The sequence below is a fragment of the Borostomias antarcticus genome (assembly GCF_949987555.1).
Source record: "Borostomias antarcticus genome assembly, chromosome: 7".
Taxonomy (NCBI): domain Eukaryota; kingdom Metazoa; phylum Chordata; class Actinopteri; order Stomiiformes; family Stomiidae; genus Borostomias; species Borostomias antarcticus.
Genome location: NC_140240.1, coordinates 14,268,239 through 14,281,945, shown reverse-complemented (window position 1 = coordinate 14,281,945; position 13,707 = coordinate 14,268,239).

The following is a 13,707-nucleotide window of genomic DNA, read 5'->3' as shown; positions in this document are numbered from 1 at the left end:
AGTGCCCTGACCCTCCTCACCAAGTCTCATGTCCACACCTCACCCTCTCTAGCGCCACCAACGTGTCAAAGTTGGAGGTGCATTTATGCATGCAGCTTTTCTTCAGCAAGTCCAATTTTCAAACTTCAGGTGTCCTTCAATTCCTTGGCTCAAGCCGGATTCAACGCACTCTATGACGTCATTGTGGCCATCTTGGCTTCTCCGCCATTTTGAATGATGTGCAAAACCCTTAAAATGTATCTCTTCCTAGGAACTTTCACCAATTTGCATGAACATCGGTGGATGTCATCTATACACCAATGTCTACAAAGGATGTACAGGGATTTTTGATTATCCATTGTGTTCGCATGTGACAGCCAATCAAAATTGGCAGAAAAGCTGCAAAACAGGAACTGGGGTCATATCTCAGTAATGTTTTAATCTATCAAAACCACATTTGGCACACTCATTCGGGACATACCCATGACATCTGTCACCAAGCCTCATGTTGACATCTCGTGCACTCTAGCGCCACCAGCGTGTCAAAGTTGGAGTTGCGTTTATGCCAGTAACTTTTGAACTGTATGTCCAATCTTCAAAATTATGGTAACAATGGATTCCCTGGCTCATGCTGAGTTCAAAACACCCCATGGTGTCATTATTACTTCATTTGTTTGATTGCAGAATGAAAGGAACACTTTTTGTCTTCTGCACAATTTCCCCAGTTTCAGAGTGCTGAAAGGCGCATTTTGGAAAAAGTCACACATTTTCTAAACTGCCATCCCTCTTCCAATTCTCACAGCTCATACACATTTTATATATCAAAACGTTCACACGACTCTTGGGATTCATAAAATCAAAAAGGCTAAGCTCTTCGATGTATATTTTCACTCTGTGACAGTTCGAATAATGACCCCCCCCCCTCCATTGAAATCAATGGAGCCACACTCTAGAAAATCTCTCTTCGCTCTAGAATCTCTAACTGTTTCTAACTCTTCACCTCTCCTACACTTCTGAAGACCGAAGGACATTTTATACATGGAAATGTTCGCGTGATTGTCTGGATTCTGAAGAAGTAAATAGTTGAGCTATGCTATGTATACTTTTCGCTGTGTGCCAATTTAAACAAAGACACCCCCCCCTCTCACTCTACCGAGAGGAAGCAACCCTACCAGGTGACATTAATTAAGGGCTCAGGACTCACTCTACCAAGAGGAAGCAGAAGCTGACATTATCCACTCAAATCTGCGACGCACTTTGTAAGATCCGTTGTGGCATAGCGGGTAGCGCGTCAGTCTCGCAAGCAGCGAGTTCAGGGTTCGATTCCCGTTCATCCAAAGTGCATTCTTATAATTATTGTAATATGCTGCTGTGGAAGTCAATGGCAGACAACAGAATCATTGTAGGTCGCTCCTGCCAGTTAAAAGTTGTGAAATTTGGCTCACAGACCAGGGACTCGTGTGCCTATTGTTTAGAGTAAGTAATATGTGTGTATTACAAATGTTTGCCATGTGGGGGAGGCATCTTACAGTACGGTACATCATATTCATGGGTTTTGTTGTAGAGACGATTATCCAGACAAGCACATACAGTAGAGACAATCACATAGACAAGCTCATACAGTAAAGATAATCACATAGACAATTGCATACAGTAGAGAAAATCAGATGGAAGCACATACAGTAGACAATCACAGACATACAGTACAGCAGAGAACATAACATACAATAGACACAATTACATAGACACAAGCACATACAGTACAGACAATCACATATAGTACAGTAATGCGCTCCTCTTGTGTAAAATGCAGCAGACGGAACTTGGATGCGTATTGTTTGCCATGTTCATGGCCGTGTACAAATAGTCAAAGTGGGTAAAGGAAATGCAGTGAGTGGGTGTAGACTTCTGTGGAGTAGGGGAAGGTTTTGAAGATTCAATGGAGTCTAGTTTGTCTGAATGGGAAGGTGCAAGTGAAAAAGTGAAGAACACTGGCCAGACTCCTGTTTACCTTCATTGCTATCAGAAGGTAGGCCGTCTTTCGCTGGTGCAGCAAGAAATTCCACTCTAGGCTCCCATTTTGTAGTGTTCACTGACAACAACATTCTCGCAAACTTACAGGAGGTGAACCTGAGAAGCTTGGAGCAACAGTGGGCAGCCAGACTCTACAACTACCACTTCAACATCAAGTTCCAGCCTGACAAAACCAATGTTAATGCTGATGCCCTATCTCGTGTACCTGTGGATGGAGGAGAGGATGGTGAAGAGGAGGAGATCCTGGCCCTGAAGACTTTTCTCACCGGGGTGGAAAACCCATGCCCAGAAATGCTTAACTCTCCTGTCCAAGTTGACCTAGAAGAAGTGCAGCTGGGCCGAACCCCCTGGAGAATGGAAGGACGCCCAGCAAAAAAGATGACATGATTCGCCACATGCTGTTATCCTTGCAGACAGGGAAACCGCCCAGTGCAACAGAAAGGATCGCCCTGCAACGTGACACTCGGCAGATCCTCAAGGAGAGATAGAGGCTGACTCTGAGGGAGGGAGTCTTGCATCAGTGTGTGAGGGACCCCAACACCGCAAACTCCATCTTTCAGCTGGTCCTCCCTACAGCCTTGAAAGAGAAGGTGTGGCAGAATTTCCACGAACGGGCTGGCCACACGGGTGTGGGAAAGACTTTAGCTCTCATCCGCTGCCCACGAGTGTTGAGTATTAGACCAGCCTACTTTTCTTGTTTTATTGAGCTGAATGATTTTCATAGTTTGCAGTGGTTGAAGTTTACAGTGGTTATAACGTTTGCTGTGTTTACCAAGTCTGCAGTGTAGTTGCAGTCCGACAAACATATCTCTAAAGCCTTCAAAACATCAGTCGTATTTGCTTCATCTTTTGCGTGGTCAGCTTGGCCCCCACAACGCTGCTTGCAGCTTTAATTGGGGGCCAAGCAGCGCAGCTGCGCAGGCACCCATTAAGTTTGTACCGTTTCTCTTTCTTCTTTATTCCTCTGCCATTGTAGTCTATGGCAGCCCATAGAAGCTTATGGTAGAAAGTTATGAAAAATGGCACACTCATTCGGGACAGTGCCCTGACCCTCCTCAACAAGTCTCATGTCCACACCTCACCCTCTCTAGCGCCACCAATGTGTCAAAGTTGGAGGTGCATTTATGCATGCAGCTTTTCTTCAGCAAGTCCAATTTTCAAACTTCAGGTGTCCTTCAATTCCTTGGCTCAAGCCGGATTCAACGCACTCTATGACGTCATTGTGGCCATCTTGGCTTCTCCGCCATTTTGAATGATGTGCAAAACCCTTAAAATGTATCTCCTCCTAGGAACTTTCACCAATTTGCATGAACATCGGTGGATGTCATCTATACACCAATGTCTACAAAGGATGTACAGGGATTTTTGATTATCCATTGTGTTCGCATGTGACAGCCAATCAAAATTGGCAGAAAAGCTGCAAAACAGGAACTGGGGTCATATCTCAGTAATGTTTTAATCTATCAAAACCACATTTGGCACACTCATTCGGGACATACCCATGACATCTGTCACCAAGCCTCATGTTGACATCTCGTGCACTCTAGCGCCACCAGCGTGTCAAAGTTGGAGTTGCGTTTATGCCAGTAACTTTTGAACTGTATGTCCAATCTTCAAAATTATGGTAACAATGGATTCCCTGGCTCATGCTGAGTTCAAAACACCCCATGGTGTCATTATTACTTCATTTGTTTGATTGCAGAATGAAAGGAACACTTTTTGTCTTCTGCACAATTTCCCCAGTTTCAGAGTGCTGAAAGGCGCATTTTGGAAAAAGTCACACATTTTCTAAACTGCCATCCCTCTTCCAATTCTCACAGCTCATACACATTTTATATATCAAAACGTTCACACGACTCTTGGGATTCATAAAATCAAAAAGGCTAAGCTCTTCGATGTATATTTTTCACTCTGTGACAGTTCGAATAATGACCCCCCCCCCCTCCATTGAAATCAATGGAGCCACACTCTAGAAAATCTCTCTTCGCTCTAGAATCTCTAACTGTTTCTAACTCTTCACCTCTCCTACACTTCTGAAGACCGAAGGACATTTTATACATGGAAATGTTCGCGTGATTGTCTGGATTCTGAAGAAGTAAATAGTTGAGCTATGCTATGTATACTTTTCGCTGTGTGCCAATTTAAACAAAGACACCCCCCCCTCTCACTCTACCGAGAGGAAGCAACCCTACCAGGTGACATTAATTAAGGGCTCAGGACTCACTCTACCAAGAGGAAGCAGAAGCTGACATTATCCACTCAAATCTGCGACGCACTTTGTAAGATCCGTTGTGGCATAGCGGGTAGCGCGTCAGTCTCGCAAGCAGCGAGTTCAGGGTTCGATTCCCGTTCATCCAAAGTGCATTCTTATAATTATTGTAATATGCTGCTGTGGAAGTCAATGGCAGACAACAGAATCATTGTAGGTCGCTCCTGCCAGTTAAAAGTTGTGAAATTTGGCTCACAGACCAGGGACTCGTGTGCCTATTGTTTAGAGTAAGTAATATGTGTGTATTACAAATGTTTGCCATGTGGGGGAGGCATCTTACAGTACGGTACATCATATTCATGGGTTTTGTTGTAGAGACGATTATCCAGACAAGCACATACAGTAGAGACAATCACATAGACAAGCTCATACAGTAAAGATAATCACATAGACAATTGCATACAGTAGAGAAAATCAGACGGAAGCACATACAGTAGACAATCACAGACATACAGTACAGCAGAGAACATAACATACAATAGACACAATTACATAGACACAAGCACATACAGTACAGACAATCACATATAGTACAGTAATGCGCTCCTCTTGTGTAAAATGCAGCAGACGGAACTTGGTTGCGTATTGTTTGCCATGTTCATGGCCGTGTACAAATAGTCAAAGTGGGTAAAGGAAATGCAGTGAGTGGGTGTAGACTTCTGTGGAGTAGGGGAAGGTTTTGAAGATTCAATGGAGTCTAGTTTGTCTGAATGGGAAGGTGCAAGTGAAGAAGTGAAGAACACTGGCCAGACTCCTGTTTACCTTCATTGCTATCAGAAGGTAGGCCGTCTTTCGCTGGTGCAGCAAGAAATTCCACTCTAGGCTCCCATTTTGTAGTGTTCACTGACAACAACATTCTCGCAAACTTACAGGAGGTGAACCTGAGAAGCTTGGAGCAACAGTGGGCAGCCAGACTCTACAACTACCACTTCAACATCAAGTTCCAGCCTGACAAAACCAATGTTAATGCTGATGCCCTATCTCGTGTACCTGTGGATGGAGGAGAGGATGGTGAAGAGGAGGAGATCCTGGCCCTGAAGACTTTTCTCACCGGGGTGGAAAACCCATGCCCAGAAATGCTTAACTCTCCTGTCCAAGTTGACCTAGAAGAAGTGCAGCTGGGCCGAACCCCCTGGAGAATGGAAGGACGCCCAGCAAAAAAGATGACATGATTCGCCACATGCTGTTATCCTTGCAGACAGGGAAACCGCCCAGTGCAACAGAAAGGATCGCCCTGCAACGTGACACTCGGCAGATCCTCAAGGAGAGATAGAGGCTGACTCTGAGGGAGGGAGTCTTGCATCAGTGTGTGAGGGACCCCAACACCGCAAACTCCATCTTTCAGCTGGTCCTCCCTACAGCCTTGAAAGAGAAGGTGTGGCAGAATTTCCACGAACGGGCTGGCCACACGGGTGTGGGAAAGACTTTAGCTCTCATCCGCTGCCCACGAGTGTTGAGTATTAGACCAGCCTACTTTTCTTGTTTTATTGAGCTGAATGATTTTCATAGTTTGCAGTGGTTGAAGTTTACAGTGGTTATAACGTTTGCTGTGTTTACCAAGTCTGCAGTGTAGTTGCAGTCTGACAAACATATCTCTAAAGCCTTCAAAACATCAGTCGTATTTGCTTCATCTTTTGCGTGGTCAGCTTGGCCCCCACAACGCTGCTTGCAGCTTTAATTGGGGGCCAAGCAGCGCAGCTGCGCAGGCACCCATTAAGTTTCTACCTTTTCTCTTTCTTTCTTTATTATTATTCCTCTGCCATTGTAGTCTATGGCAGCCCATAGAAGCTTATGGTAGAAAGTTATGAAAAATGGCACACTCATTCGGGACAGTGCCCTGACCCTCCTCACCAAGTCTCATGTCCACACCTCACCCTCTCTAGCGCCACCAACGTGTCAAAGTTGGAGGTGCATTTATGCATGCAGCTTTTCTTCAGCAAGTCCAATTTTCAAACTTCAGGTGTCCTTCAATTCCTTGGCTCAAGCCGGATTCAACGCACTCTATGACGTCATTGTGGCCATCTTGGCTTCTCCGCCATTTTGAATGATGTGCAAAACCCTTAAAATGTATCTCCTCCTAGGAACTTTCACCAATTTGCATGAACATCGGTGGATGTCATCTATACACCAATGTCTACAAAGGATGTACAGGGATTTTTGATTATCCATTGTGTTCGCATGTGACAGCCAATCAAAATTGGCAGAAAAGCTGCAAAACAGGAACTGGGGTCATATCTCAGTAATGTTTTAATCTATCAAAACCACATTTGGCACACTCATTCGGGACATACCCATGACATCTGTCACCAAGCCTCATGTTGACATCTCGTGCACTCTAGCGCCACCAGCGTGTCAAAGTTGGAGTTGCGTTTATGCCAGTAACTTTTGAACTGTATGTCCAATCTTCAAAATTATGGTAACAATGGATTCCCTGGCTCATGCTGAGTTCAAAACACCCCATGGTGTCATTATTACTTCATTTGTTTGATTGCAGAATGAAAGGAACACTTTTTGTCTTCTGCACAATTTCCCCAGTTTCAGAGTGCTGAAAGGCGCATTTTGGAAAAAGTCACACATTTTCTAAACTGCCATCCCTCTTCCAATTCTCACAGCTCATACACATTTTATATATCAAAACGTTCACACGACTCTTGGGATTCATAAAATCAAAAAGGCTAAGCTCTTCGATGTATATTTTTCACTCTGTGACAGTTCGAATAATGACCCCCCCCCCCTCCATTGAAATCAATGGAGCCACACTCTAGAAAATCTCTCTTCGCTCTAGAATCTCTAACTGTTTCTAACTCTTCACCTCTCCTACACTTCTGAAGACCGAAGGACATTTTATACATGGAAATGTTCGCGTGATTGTCTGGATTCTGAAGAAGTAAATAGTTGAGCTATGCTATGTATACTTTTCGCTGTGTGCCAATTTAAACAAAGACACCCCCCCCTCTCACTCTACCGAGAGGAAGCAACCCTACCAGGTGACATTAATTAAGGGCTCAGGACTCACTCTACCAAGAGGAAGCAGAAGCTGACATTATCCACTCAAATCTGCGACGCACTTTGTAAGATCCGTTGTGGCATAGCGGGTAGCGCGTCAGTCTCGCAAGCAGCGAGTTCAGGGTTCGATTCCCGTTCATCCAAAGTGCATTCTTATAATTATTGTAATATGCTGCTGTGGAAGTCAATGGCAGACAACAGAATCATTGTAGGTCGCTCCTGCCAGTTAAAAGTTGTGAAATTTGGCTCACAGACCAGGGACTCGTGTGCCTATTGTTTAGAGTAAGTAATATGTGTGTATTACAAATGTTTGCCATGTGGGGGAGGCATCTTACAGTACGGTACATCATATTCATGGGTTTTGTTGTAGAGACGATTATCCAGACAAGCACATACAGTAGAGACAATCACATAGACAAGCTCATACAGTAAAGATAATCACATAGACAATTGCATACAGTAGAGAAAATCAGACGGAAGCACATACAGTAGACAATCACAGACATACAGTACAGCAGAGAACATAACATACAATAGACACAATTACATAGACACAAGCACATACAGTACAGACAATCACATATAGTACAGTAATGCGCTCCTCTTGTGTAAAATGCAGCAGACGGAACTTGGTTGCGTATTGTTTGCCATGTTCATGGCCGTGTACAAATAGTCAAAGTGGGTAAAGGAAATGCAGTGAGTGGGTGTAGACTTCTGTGGAGTAGGGGAAGGTTTTGAAGATTCAATGGAGTCTAGTTTGTCTGAATGGGAAGGTGCAAGTGAAGAAGTGAAGAACACTGGCCAGACTCCTGTTTACCTTCATTGCTATCAGAAGGTAGGCCGTCTTTCGCTGGTGCAGCAAGAAATTCCACTCTAGGCTCCCATTTTGTAGTGTTCACTGACAACAACATTCTCGCAAACTTACAGGAGGTGAACCTGAGAAGCTTGGAGCAACAGTGGGCAGCCAGACTCTACAACTACCACTTCAACATCAAGTTCCAGCCTGACAAAACCAATGTTAATGCTGATGCCCTATCTCGTGTACCTGTGGATGGAGGAGAGGATGGTGAAGAGGAGGAGATCCTGGCCCTGAAGACTTTTCTCACCGGGGTGGAAAACCCATGCCCAGAAATGCTTAACTCTCCTGTCCAAGTTGACCTAGAAGAAGTGCAGCTGGGCCGAACCCCCTGGAGAATGGAAGGACGCCCAGCAAAAAAGATGACATGATTCGCCACATGCTGTTATCCTTGCAGACAGGGAAACCGCCCAGTGCAACAGAAAGGATCGCCCTGCAACGTGACACTCGGCAGATCCTCAAGGAGAGATAGAGGCTGACTCTGAGGGAGGGAGTCTTGCATCAGTGTGTGAGGGACCCCAACACCGCAAACTCCATCTTTCAGCTGGTCCTCCCTACAGCCTTGAAAGAGAAGGTGTGGCAGAATTTCCACGAACGGGCTGGCCACACGGGTGTGGGAAAGACTTTAGCTCTCATCCGCTGCCCACGAGTGTTGAGTATTAGACCAGCCTACTTTTCTTGTTTTATTGAGCTGAATGATTTTCATAGTTTGCAGTGGTTGAAGTTTACAGTGGTTATAACGTTTGCTGTGTTTACCAAGTCTGCAGTGTAGTTGCAGTCTGACAAACATATCTCTAAAGCCTTCAAAACATCAGTCGTATTTGCTTCATCTTTTGCGTGGTCAGCTTGGCCCCCACAACGCTGCTTGCAGCTTTAATTATTATTATTATTATTCTTTTTTCCGCCATGGGAGTCAATGGCAGCCTATAGAACGGAGTGGTAACTTTTTACCAAAATTTGCATGATGGTAGAGGATGATGTGCTGAGTCCATGGAGCACGACCCAGATCGATTAGCCAATAGGGGGCGCTATAGCAGCCGACGGAAGTTGCGAACTTTGAACAGGCATATCTCAGGCCCCGTTTGACCTACAGACATGACACTTTGCACACATATGTCTCTCCTCATGATGAACAAATTTGCCTCAAGGACCCATAACTTCCGGTTATATAGATTTTCCGCCATCTTGAATTTTTGAAAAACACTTCAAATGTATCTCCTCCTAGGAATTTTGACCAATCTGCACGAAACTCGGTAGGCACATTCTCTAGACCAATGTCCACATAGGATGTTCAGGGATTTTCAATTTTCGAAAGGGTTCGCCCGCTACAGCCAATCGAATTTGGCGTCCAAGCCGCCAAACAGGAAGTGTGGTCATATCTCAGCAAATTGTTAATGTATTAAAGCCACATTTGGCACACTCATCGGGGACAGTCCCATGACCTCTGGCAGCAAGTGGCATTGCGACAGGTCAAACCCTCTAGCGCCACCACCATGTCAAAGTTGGAAGTGCGTTAATGTACACAACTTTTGACCTGTGTAACCGATTTGGAAAAATGAGGTACCGTTGGAATCCCTCGCTCATGCCGAGTTCATCGCATCCTTTGATGTCATTTTCCACCAATTGGATTTCCCGCCATTTTGTATTTTGTGTAAAACACTTAAAATGTATCTACTCCTAAGGATTTTCACCCATCTACATGAAACTGGCTCTACACATTCTTTAGACCAATGTCCACAAAACTCCTAGAGGGATTTTCGATTGTCGAAGGTGTTCGCTCGCTACAGCCAATCGAATTTGGAGTCCAAGCCGCCAAACAGGAAGTGTGGTCAAATCTCAGTAAGGTTTTGATGTATCATAACCACATTAGGCACACTCATCGTGGACGGTCCCGAGACCCCTGTCACCAAGTCTATGTCGACACCTCAAAGTCTCTAGCGCCACCAACCTGTCAAAGTTGGAAGTGCGTATATTCTGAACCGTACGCCCGATTTTCAAAACTGCGGTAGCGATTGGAATAGACTCCTATGACGTGTTTCGCTTGTTGTCTTTGATGCGCTGGTCGCATGTCCTGCTTGGCCCCCACATTGCTGCTTGCAGCTATATTTATTATTGGGGGCCAAGCAGCGAAGCGCTAAGCGCTGGCACCCATTGTTCTTGTACCTTTTCTTATTATTATTTATTATTATTATTCTTCTGCCATTGGAGTCTATGGCAGCCCATAGAACCGTATGGTAAAAAGTTGGGAAAATTGGCACACTCATTCATGACAGTCCCCAAAGTCTTCTCACCAAGACCCATGTCCACAGCTTGAACGCTCTAGCGCCACCAACGTGTCAAAGTTGGAGGTGCATTTGTGCATGCAACTTTTGACCTGTAAGCCTGATTTTCAAAAACGAGGCAGCGTTGGATTCCTTCGCTCAAGCCAAGTTCAACGCACCCTATGACATCATTTTCCACCATATTGGATTTCCCGCCATATTGGATTTAGTGTAAAACACTCAAAATGTATCTCCTCCTAGGTTTTTTCACCATTCTGCACCACACGCAGTATGCACAATCTATAGACCGATGTCCACAAAAGTCTTACAGGGATTTTTGATTGTCCATTGCGTTCCCTCGTGACAGCCAATCAAAATTGGCCGAAAAGCTGCAAAACAGGAACTGGGGTCATATCTCAGTAATGTTTTAATCTATCAAAACCACATTTGGCACACTCATCCGGGACACACCCATGACATCTGTCACCAAGCCTTACGTTGACATCTCGTGCACTCTAGCGCCACCAGCGTGTCAAAGTTGGAGTTGCGTTTATGCCAGTAACTTTTGAACTGTATGTCCAATCTTCAAAATGATGGTAGCAATGGATTCCCTGGCTCATGCCGAGTTCAAAACACCCCATGGTTTCATTATTACTTCATTTGTTTGATTGCAGAATGAAAGAAACACTTTTTGTCCTCTGCACAATTTCACCAGTTTCAGAGGTTTTTGGAAAAAGTCACACATTTTCTAAACTGCCATCCATCTTCTAATTCTCACAGCTCATACACATTTTATATATCAAAACGTTCACACGACTCTTGGGATTCATAAAATCAAAAAAGCTAAGCCCTCCGATGTATATTTTTCACTGTGTGACAGTTGGAACGACGACTCCCCCCCTCCATTGAAAACAATGGATCCACACTCTAGAAAATGACAGAATCAGTGTTAATGTTTCTAACTCGTCACCTCTCCTACACTTCTGAAGACCGAACGACATATAATACATGGAAATGTTCGCATGATTGTCTGGATTCTGAAGAAGTAAATAGTTGAGCTATGCTATATATACTTTTCGCTGTGTGCCAATTTAAACGACGACACCCCCCCTCTCACTCAACCGAGAGGAAGTGACCCTTCCAGCTGACATTAATTAAGTGCTCAGGACTCAGACTCAGATTGGGATTCAGCTAATAGGGTTAGCAAAGGCTAACATGCCTTGTGGTCTAGGGTGATTTACCTTCGCAACATCCGGCGTAGCACAGTGGTTAGCATGTCGGCCTTGCAAGCAGCAGGTACAGAGATCGAATGCCGTTCCACCATATGTCTGACTTTTGAAATTCTCTGAACCAGCCTTGACCCTTGTCAAACATGTCGCCACGTCAGACTTGCACCATTATGTTTCTACAATTTCTTATTATTATCCTTTTTTCTTTCTTTCTTTATTATACTCTTCTGCCATTGGAGTCTAGAGCAGCCCATATAACTGTATGGTAGAAAGTTATGAAATTTGGCACACTGATTCGGGACAGTCCCATGACCCCTCTTACCAAGACCAATGTCCTCAGCTCCTACACTCTAGCGCCACCAACATGTCAAAGTTGGCAATGCATTTATGCACGCCACTTTTGACCCGTAAGTCCAATTTTCAAAATCAAGGTGCCATATGATTCCTTGGCTCAAGCCAAGCTCAAGCAAATTGGATTGTCTGCCATTTTGGATTTAGTGAAAAACACTTAAAATGCTACTCCTCCTATAGATTTTCACCAATCTGCAAAAAAATTAATACACATAATCTGGAGACCAATGTCTACAAAGGATTGATTTGAATTGTTGATATTCCAATGCGTTTGCTTGTGACAGCCAATTGAATTTGGCGACAAAGCCTCCAAACAGGAATTTAAGACATATCGCATAAATGCTTTAATGCATCAAAAGCACATTTAGTAGACTGGTTAGGGACCCTCCCGTGACCTCTGTAACCAAGTCACATGTTGACAAGTTGAGCACTCTAGCGCCACCAATGTGTCAAAGTTGGAGTCACGTTTATGCTTGTAACATTTGAACCGTTTGTTCGATTTTAATGATTCAGGGATCATTGGATTCCTTGCGCCAAGCCGAGTTCAAAACATACCATGGTTTCATTATTTTTCATTCTCTTGATTGCAGAATGCAAGTTACACTTTTGGTGTTCTGCAAAATTTCACAGATTTTAGAGTGGGGAGAGACGCACTAAGGAAAAATGTCACACATTTTCTAAACTGCCACCCCTCTTCCAATTTGCACAGCGTATACACATATTATATATAAAAATGTTCACATGACTCTTGGGATTTGTAAAATCCAAAAAGCTAAGCTCTCTGATGTATAATTTTTTGCCGTGTGACAGTTTGAATGATGACTCCCCCCCTCCATTGAAACCAATGGAGCCATGCTCTAACTTGAAGCAAATGACTGAATCAATGTTGTGTTTCTAACTCGTCACCTCTCCTACACTTTTGAAGACAGAAGGACATATTATACCTCGACATGTTTGTGTGATTGTCTGGATTCTATAGAAGTAAATAGTTACGCTCTGCTATGTACTTTTCGCCATGTGCCAATTTAAATGACGACACCCCCCCTCTCACTCAATCGAGAGGAAGCAACGGCTGACATGCCTTGTGGACTAGGGAGATTCTCCTTTGCAAGATAAGGCGTAGCACAGTGGATAGCAAGTCGGCCTTGCAAGCAGCAGGTACTGAGTTTAAATCTTGTTCAACCCCATGCCAGATTTTCCTCCTATCTGCATGAAACGTGGTAGGCCTACACATAATCTGTAGACCAATCCTAGTCTACAAAGGTTCAATATGAGATTTGGATGCGTTCGCTTGTGACAGCCAGTTGCATTTGGCGACAATGCCGCTAAACAGGAACTTGGGTTGTATCATAAATGCTTTAATAGCATTTAATTTAGGGCCCTTCCACCCTCTGGCCCTTCCAGCTGACATTAATTAAGTGCTCAGGACTCAGATTGGGATTCAGCTAATAGGTTAGCGAAGGCTAACATGCCTTGTGGACTAGGGTGATTCACATCTGTAACATCCGGCGTAGCACAGTGGTTAGCATGTTGGCCTTGCAAGCAGCAGGTACAGAGATCGAATCCCGTTCAACCATATGTCTGACTTCCGAAAATCTCGGGCCCATCCTTGTCAAACATGTCACCACGTCAGTCTAGCTGATTCCTTGTCTGCTTGCAGTTAAACTGCTTGGCCCCCACATTCCTGCTTGCAGGTATATTTATTTTATTGTGATTGTCGCG